The sequence below is a fragment of the Barbus barbus genome (assembly GCF_936440315.1).
Source record: "Barbus barbus genome assembly, chromosome: 29".
NCBI lineage: Eukaryota > Metazoa > Chordata > Actinopteri > Cypriniformes > Cyprinidae > Barbus > Barbus barbus.
Genome location: NC_136757.1, coordinates 12,459,724 through 12,468,795, shown reverse-complemented (window position 1 = coordinate 12,468,795; position 9,072 = coordinate 12,459,724). Strand labels below are relative to the sequence as shown.

Below are 9,072 nucleotides of genomic sequence, written 5' to 3'. Positions count from 1 at the left end.
ATGAACAGCATCAGCTTCAACCTGCATGTTTATTTCCTCCTTCTCTTTGTCATCTCTGCTTCTCCTCTTTTGCAACCACTTCTCCAGGATGGCTGGGTTTTCTGCTGTCTGCTCATTCATGGTGTTCAGCTCTATTAGTTGCCTTTCTTTACTTGTCTCCTCTCCTCATGCTTGTTTTATAGCTTGTCTCGTGGTTTATTATCTCGTTGTTTCTTCGTTCTCCTCTGATCTCTCTTATGACTTGTGTTGAGATCACGTCGAGCTAAGAGAGACCAACAGTGCTTTATTTCCCTCAAGAACTGTAGCTGTCCAATCAGCATTGGCTACAGACTGTCACTCACTCTTCTCTGGGGAAACCTACCTCATGTGGATCAACACCTTTCCCCAAACACTTACATATCTGCTCATTTAAATGTCAGCTATTGCAAGTGTACTGTATGTGTAAGGTGTAATACCTGCTCTCTGTAGGCTTGGACTTCTGAGAACACACAGGCCTAGCATGTTTCACATTTACATTTACAACAGTGATTCACAGTAACAGTAGTACTGTAACCATATCTATCTATCTATCTATCTATCTATCTATCTATCTATCTATCTATCTATCTATCTATCTATCTATCTATCTATCTATCTATCTATCTACCTATCTATCTATCTATCTATCTATCTATCTATCTATCTATCTATCTATCTATCTATCTATCTATCTATCTACTATCTATCTTAAATGAAACACTTGTATTCCTGTGGCTTTGGATACATGTGTTTGCTAAATGAACAAATGTAAATGCAAATATTTCTATGTAAGTTACATCACACCTAATATACAGTAACTGTCTTGAGTATCAACATTGTTCTCAGCATCATCTCAAACACTGTTAATGAAGTCCCCAGTGTGTTAAAAGCATTTTGCAACTATTCAAAATTGGGGAGTGGGGCTGCAACAGTAAACCTGATGTTTACTATTAAGATGCCTTTTCTAGTTGGAAGGAGAAGTGACAGGGAGGAGTTTAAATTTTAGACATCAGACTGACACTGCAGTTCTTTAGAATCATTTACATTTCCTTCATTACCATTTTGAAATAAACTCAGGCAAATATCTATTAATTTAATTAAAATTAAGTTAAAATAACTAATTGCATCAATAATTATTTTATTGTTTAATGAAATAGTAGTGTACATTAAAATAGAAATACAAAAGGAAATTAAGAGGACATATAAGGAAATTTAGTTCTGGTTGGATTTATAGTAGAATTTATTATATTTATAATTCATTTATTATTATTCATTTTTGTTAATTTAAGCTTTAGTAGATTAGTTTAACTTTAAATTTGATTAAAATTTCCTAGAGAGAAAAAGTGTGTCAAACTTCATTACCACAGAACTGAATGGTTGGTCTTGCATACTCACCTGGAAAACTACACAAGCAACTCAACTGGCCAATAGGGTTGAAGGAACTGTGTGCCTCCTCTTTTGCTTGTAGATAAACAGCTTCACAAAACATGAAAAAGAAAAATCACTCAAAAAACAAAGCTTAGCTTCTAAAAGAGACAACAATCTGAAGATCAGTTATTTTGGGGTATATTTGACTGATTTTGTATGCTTGGAGATTACTTTGTTTACTTTGGACTTTATTGTTTACTTTTTTTTTTTGGACTCTTTATTACAAACTGCAAGTAGGCTATAGTTTTAAAATCGTAATCATTATATATTAAACTAATTTTATAATTACTTAATAAGATTACATTGGAAATCATAATAGTATATTAAACAGTGTAGTAAATAACTTATATTTAACAGCAGAGCATCTTAATCGCTGCTCTTCTCCTCTCCGGAGCGCCGGTGGGCGGAGTCTCACATAGTACAAGTTCACATCTGCAGCATCTGCACTCACCTCTCCTCATTTCTGCCACTGACCCAAGAGGAAGCTACCTTCAAATACCACTAAAACTAAGACTTATTTTTTTAGACGACTTTGATTTGCAAACTGACTGTCTGAACAATTTAAAAATGCTTTCAATTCTCGTTTCTTTTTCTCTAGACATCCTACACTGACAAAGGTGAAAAGGTAGGTCATTATTTTAATAACTTGCTCCCCTTCCTTCTCTTAATATGCTAATATTTCACTGTCATCTGCATTCTGAACTTGTGTGCTTGTGATTATCATTACACTACTCAAACTAGTCTCTAGATATCCTATAAGACTCTTCATTGAAATAGAAAATATCCAAAAAATTAAGCAGATCATGGTCATTGCTGTAATTGTTTTTATGGCAACAGCACAAGCAGGGCAGGTTTGTCTGCTTTGATCAGCTAACTTTCTGGGTTGGAAATGCCAACAGGTCATTCTTTAACATTATATGTTTATAGATTTTATTTGTTTCTGAATATCAGAGGAGGTGTCCTGTAGGGAGATGCTATTGGCTCTTTTCAGGGGTGAGAGAAATAAGTATGCAGCTGCAGAAACCACCATCTTCCACTCACTAATGTGTTCCATATTGAGACGTTTTGGGCAATTCTTAGGTCTCACCAGTAGATGGAGCCATTACCATTCTATGCATGTAGTTAATGTAAAATACTGTTTTGCTAATAGTTAGTATAATTTTTGGTCCAAATTTAAAATATATAGATACAGATAAAGAATTTTCTCAAATCTCCCCATCTTGTAATTCTCTTTGCATTCCAGGCAGCATCTTATTACTGTAACAAACTGGGTTTTGAGCCCCTGGCGTATCATGGGCTGGAGACTGGCAGTCGTGATGTTGTGTGTCATGTGGTAAAACAGGTGAGAATCAGATTGTGTCATTATTCCTGTCCATCCTCTTCATTCCTTATGGACTGAACATTTAATACATTCTGTAGAAGCCGTCATGTTCTCCGATCAATGTCAATGTCTTCAATTTATTGTAGATAATTTATGTCATCAGCTCCTGGTAATAAAGGTAAGACTTATTCCTGTAAATGAGTATTGTAGATTCTTGATATTCGATTGTCTTCCATACTGTATAATCTGTCCTTTTATTTGAACAGAAATGGGAGATCACCTGGTAAAACATGGAGATGGTGTTAAAAATGTAGCTTTCACTGTAGAAAACTGTGACTTCCTGGCAGAGGTAAATGCTGATGAATTCCTCTCATGTTTTATTTCTTAAAAGTGTTTTCTGGGCTTCATTTGCAATAATCACTTATTGCTTTCTTAATTTTTCTGCAGAAAGCGAGAGAACGAGATGCTTTCATCATTAAAGAGCCTCATGTTGTGGAGGATAAGTTTGGCAGGGTGAAGCTGGCAGTGCTTTTAAAACAAATTAATACTTTTATTCAGCAAGAATGTACTAATCAAAATGTCACATTTATATTTTATGAAAGATTTCAATTTCAAATTGAAAGAAATGCTTCTCGAGTACAAAATCAGCATGTTAGAATAATTTCCGAAGGATCATGTGACATGGAAAACTGGATTAATGGCTGCTGAAAATTCAGCTTTGCTATCACAGAAAATAAATTGCATTTTAAAATATATTCAAATATTTTTAGTGTATATTTGAGTGAATAAATGCAGCCAAAAACATTTTAAAATCTTACAGACCCCAAACTTTTACACGGTAGTGTGTGTGTTTAAATCTAAATTTTGTCATAATTCTCCTCTGATTCCTCTTTTCTTATTGTTTTAGTATGGTGATACCACTCATACATTTGTAGAGCGGGCAGGATATAATGGGATCTTCCTCCCAGGATTCCATGCTCCTCTGTTATGAACCTTTCTTGGCAAAATTGTGAGTGTAGTATTCAAACTGTATGACAACATGTAAATATGATTAAATTGCGTTTGCTATTGTTCAGTGGTGAAATGATGTGTCCGCATCTTATCATATAAGAGGTCCATATCTCAGATCACACTTGGATTGTTTTGGACTTGGAGTGTCATTTTCTTTGTCTCTTAACCTGATTTTTCTTTCACAGGCCAAGTGGGAAGCTGGACTTCATTGATCATGTTGTTGGAAATCAGTCAGATAATGAGATGGTGCCAATATAGGAGTGGTATAAAACTTTTCTAAACACATTGTTGAACTTATTTCAAAATTTGTAAATATTAACGGGCAGACAGCAACAAACTTCTGTGCCAGGGTTGTTAAGAGGCATAAAAGAAGTCACGAAGGTATACTCGCTCAGAACAGCGCAAGTCTTTAGGGGGAAACTCCCTATCCATCCCATCCAGTCAGAATACACTGAGAGCCCCTCCCCAGTGATCAGCAATGTGTCTCCATGGTGAGGATGGAGTAAAGACAGAGAGGAAAGATCAGAAGAGAGTCTCAGAGAGAATAGATGGAGACGGCAGATGGGATAGTTGCATTTTAGTCTGTGGTAGTGGACGACGGATTATTATGCAAGAAAACAACAAAGTAATAATGACTCAGCAAAATGATTTTTAAAGGGTCTGAGACACCATCTGGAGACATTTAGACACAGCACGGAGGGGGAGAAAGAGGAAAAGAAGGTGGTGAGGGGTGGGAATGGCAAAATTATCTAAACCAAACCCCATTCTATGATGTCCAGCTCTTGAACATACACTGCAGACAATGATTTATTTTTCAGAACAAATACCTGAACATTCTTAAACCAAGATACATTTACTTGACTAAAGTGTTATTAAGTCTTATTTTCTAAAGAAGATTATCAAAATTAAGTAAGTTTATGCTTACAAAAGGAAAACTGTCTGTATGTGGGGTAAGAAAAATATTTAAAAATGTAATTCAAAGGGAAAATAGTATTGTTTTTGGCTTTTTTGTGCATAAACACTTATAATAAATTATAAAGGAATAAATATGAATGAATTATTAGAGATTTATATTTTAAGTAATTTAGTTTTAAAAGGGAAATTTAAGGGGATTATATATATATATATATATATATATATATATATATATATATATATATATATATATATATATTGTGGCGCATGTCCCGGGGACCAATCAGCGTCACCCTGGCAACGGAGGAGAGACACCTGTTCCTCATCACTGCGGGCTGATCGGTCCCAGCTGAAGCGGCTTAAGGGAGCTCTACAAAAGGCGTGGGAAGACAGAAGCGGGTGAGCAATGCCTCCAGAGAACAGACTGCTAACGTGTGTGTTTCTTTGTCCTCCCAAGACAGCACTGGCTGACCGAGCAGCCCGCCACCCAGACCAAATCACCGAGCACGGCATTCGGAGAAGGGAAAAAAGGGAAGAAGAGCACCGGGCCGAAGAGGGACTACACACACACACACACACACCGCACGTTCTCCACGATTGTCTGCACCGTTGTTTTGTTTAATAAATCCACCCTCCGGGGACTTTATCTCACCTGGCATGGTTGTGTGACTCTTCAGCCCGTGACTAACTATATATATATATATATATATATATATATATATATATATATATATATATATATATAACATTTAATGACTCTAACCTTGTCACTATTGCTATTAATTTCGCAGATGATCCCTTGTCACTTATATTTTTGCCATTGCTTTTTACAATAGCATTACTGTGTTAAATTGACCTGTGTTTGAAGGTATCAGAGGAACCTGTTGTTCCACAGATTCTGGTCTGTAGATGACAAGCAGTTACAGACTGAATACAGTGCACTGCTCTCCATCGTGGTGGCCAACTATGAAGAAACTGTGAAAATGCCAATTAATGAACCGGCCATGGGGAAGCGCAAGTCCCAGATCCAGGTATGTATTATAGACATGACATTTACTGTACTTGCATTCATCTATACAATGCATGCATCTATTCATCTGACAATTTTTTTTTCTCCTTTTAGGAGTATGTGGAGTACTATGGTGGTGCAGGGGTTCAACACATCGCCATGAACGCCTCTGACATCATCACAGCAGTGAATAAACCACAGCAATATGAGGTTTTACAACAGTGATAGAGAAGGCAAAAGGTAGTGTGCAAAGGTTTATGTTGCTCTTTGTGAATGCTGAAAAGGTTTACTTGGTATATTGAATATATTTTCAGATCTGTAACCTAAAGGAACGTGGTATGGAGTTCATGACAGTGCCTGACACTTACTACCAGCAGCTCAAGAAGAAGCTGAAGTTTTCCAAAGTCAAAACTGTTGAGGATATCAGCATATTGGAGGTAAGACAATATTTCCAGTTCGAGTAATCAAAGTGGTTTATCTGCTATTAAGGAGAAGCAATGCAGAGTCTTAATTTCTAATTTGACATTTAAGTTGAAGGAAATGCAGCAATAAAAGTGTTATTGGCCAGCTAATAGTCAATATGAATGCAAATTTCTGTAGCAAGTCTGAAGCAGAATGAGAAAATAGCGTGGCATTGTTTTGGTTTGGCTTTTAAGCATGTGCCAATATATTTTGTACCCAAGTGTTTCTGCAACTACAGACACATCTGACCTTGTGGACCTTTAGAAAAATCTAAATGTCTCATGGACATTTCCACCAGAGTTTCATTTACATATCTCAAATTCTATATTATGTTCAACAGCATTCTGTGGTTGAAATAATATAATATGGTAGTGGAAATTATATTTTGGAATAAAATATTTTTGAGGTCTATTTCATTGTTTTGCATCCTGTACTTTCACAAGAACTGTATGCATAATTTACAATATTACATCTTGATTGGAAATAATTGAAAGGTTATTTTCATGAGAATATAAAATTTTTCTTCGATTTTTAACACAGCACACTGAAATCTCACTGAAACTCGACAACGACAGTTGTAATTTGAGTCTATATAATCGTGTCTTTAAAAATCTATATACTGAATAAAGTTAAATAAAGACCAAACATGTATTTGTATCCTAATGTTTAGTATTCCTTTCTATTTTGATCAAAATGCTTATGTTCGTCTTGTTATAGCACGAGCGAAATGGGGGTTCATCATTCCAACGCATCAAGCCCTCAAGGAGATAGGCCTGAAAATGTGCATCGCTGGCACTGGTTCCTAAAAGTTAAATAAACAAAAAAGGCTTTCATGTCACATATGTTCAAGATATGTACTACACATGAGGTGCTATGAAGTAACTTGTTACATGTAATAGAGTAATGTAGTTGCATGAAAAATTATTGTCATTGTAACCAGAGCTACTAGAGACTACAGTAAAATAACTGTAATTTATAAACTGCATTTATTAATGTGACATTACTTTAAAGTAATGGAAGCAGTTACAGTGCTTATATTTTTTACAGAAAAATTAGTAATTCATATGCATGTAATACCTGGAATAAAACGGTTCAGGTGGAGGTGGAATGACTCCAAGGAGGTAGAGCCACGGGCACACCTGTAGCAGTACAGCTCCACACCGCCTTTCTTCAGTGTCCCCGTCTTCATATAGAGTGGAAAGTTCTCTGGGTCTTGGATACACGGAACGTGCTTCCGTTGTTCCTTCCATATCTGCTGGATCCATTCGTGGTCCAGCTGAGGAACTCCCAGAGTGTCCTTTCCGTCCGCACTGTCAAACAGATTGATCAGTGATCCAATCGATCTGGTGGTCTCCTCCAGCCCCCTGGTCCTCCTCCGGCAGTGCAGTGCAAACTCCCTCCGGGTAATGCGAGCACTGACCGCCCTTTCCGAGATGTGGCCAGTCTTCTTTGCCGCCAGCTCATCCTCCTTTGCACGCCGAAGAGTAGCCACATCCTCTGGATCCCACTGAAAGATGCACGTGGACAGACGTCGATGTCCAAGACCTTGCGCAAGGTACAGTAAAGTCCTGCTGCAGTAAGTCTGTGCTTACCACAGTCTGGGCAAACACAGGCAAGAGGAAACAACCACATCTTCAGCGGCATCCATAAGAAAAGGGGCCGACAGAAGAAGAGGTTGGGTGAGGCAGGTGGCTGAGAGTGAATTAAAGGGGGCTGAGGAGGATACCACCATCAGCTGGGACACTATTTCTGGCTTGCCGGTTCGCGGGTTGGCTTTAAATAGTGTTCCGGATCCACTCATGCTGGAAAGGTGGAAGATGATCTTTCCAGTGACTTGGGATGTGGAGGATCTGGTGTTTTGGCTGCTTCTGCTGTTTAACAACGGGTAAGTTTGCAAACGCAAATAAATACACTGACACCTTTGGATATCCTTAAGGTTTTGAAGAAGTGCACTCAAAGAATGCATCCCGCTTGAGGCTTGATGTGACATAATTCTGTATTGTAAACAAATATTTAAGTTTTTTTTTTTAAATAATGCTTCTCAGTGTGTTTTCACAAAACATTCTTTTAATATGTGCATTTGTGTCATATGCCACACCTGTATTTAGCTGTGCTTCACATTGTGATGCAGCAAATAACAGCTCCTCATCATCATCTGCAGCAGTGGGAACGGAAGCGCCTGGAGCACAAATGTTAAAACTATTACTCTGAACAATAAACAGAGACAAACGTATGTAAGATGGTGCTTGCTTACCAGTAGTGAAAAGCTGCCTTTGGGCCGGTGTGGAGCTTCGGGCTGGGAGTTATGTTGCTGGAGGAGGTAAAGTGGACTGTAGTAATGGATCTGGAAAAAGACAAAGTGGACAAGTTTGCCATAATGATAAATTAATACATGTAGAACTGTTGTAGGGAAAGTTCAGTATTCCAACTTCTACTCACAGGGTTTAACTGGTGACAAGAGTTTTCTCGCCACCTGTGAAGGAGACAAATGTTTGATTAAAGATTACAATAATAGCGGCCGGCGGCGATTGGTCAAAAGTAAGCCACACGAGAGAGAAACGCGATTGGCTCATGCGTACTTACTTTGGCTCAATCAGTGGGATACAGGCGCAAGCGAGAGGTAGCGGGATCGATGCCCGCATTCTCCAATGCTTTTTTCCCCCCTTGGCCCCTTCAAAAATAGTCAGAGAATGAAAGTACAATGTGAAGGCTTTACAATGTTAAGCAGATTACAAAAAGTAAAGGATAGCTGGTGAGTTAAGGCACCGAAGCACGAAAAGGTTAGCCTCAGTGTTGCCAACTTAAAGTTAGCAATTTTGTTGTTGAATTTAGCAACTTTCGGACTACCCTAGCAACTTTTTCTTTCCAAAGCACCTAAGTTAGCAACAAACTTAGCAATTTTAGCAAC

General features: G+C 37.7%; 1 pseudogene across 1 annotated transcript; it reads left to right on the top strand.

The window, feature by feature from the left end:
- The first annotated feature begins 973 nt into the window (after positions 1 to 973).
- LOC306849073 (4-hydroxyphenylpyruvate dioxygenase-like) lies at positions 974 to 6,935 on the top strand (annotated as a pseudogene). Its single transcript has 13 exons — positions 974 to 985; positions 2,045 to 2,071; positions 2,284 to 2,345; positions 2,690 to 2,804; positions 2,931 to 2,945; positions 3,034 to 3,116; positions 3,215 to 3,292; positions 3,675 to 3,776; positions 3,964 to 4,041; positions 5,562 to 5,724; positions 5,817 to 5,888; positions 6,017 to 6,139; positions 6,882 to 6,935. The product of its transcript is annotated as a 4-hydroxyphenylpyruvate dioxygenase-like (transcript).
- The last annotated feature ends 2,137 nt before the right edge of the window (positions 6,936 to 9,072 follow it).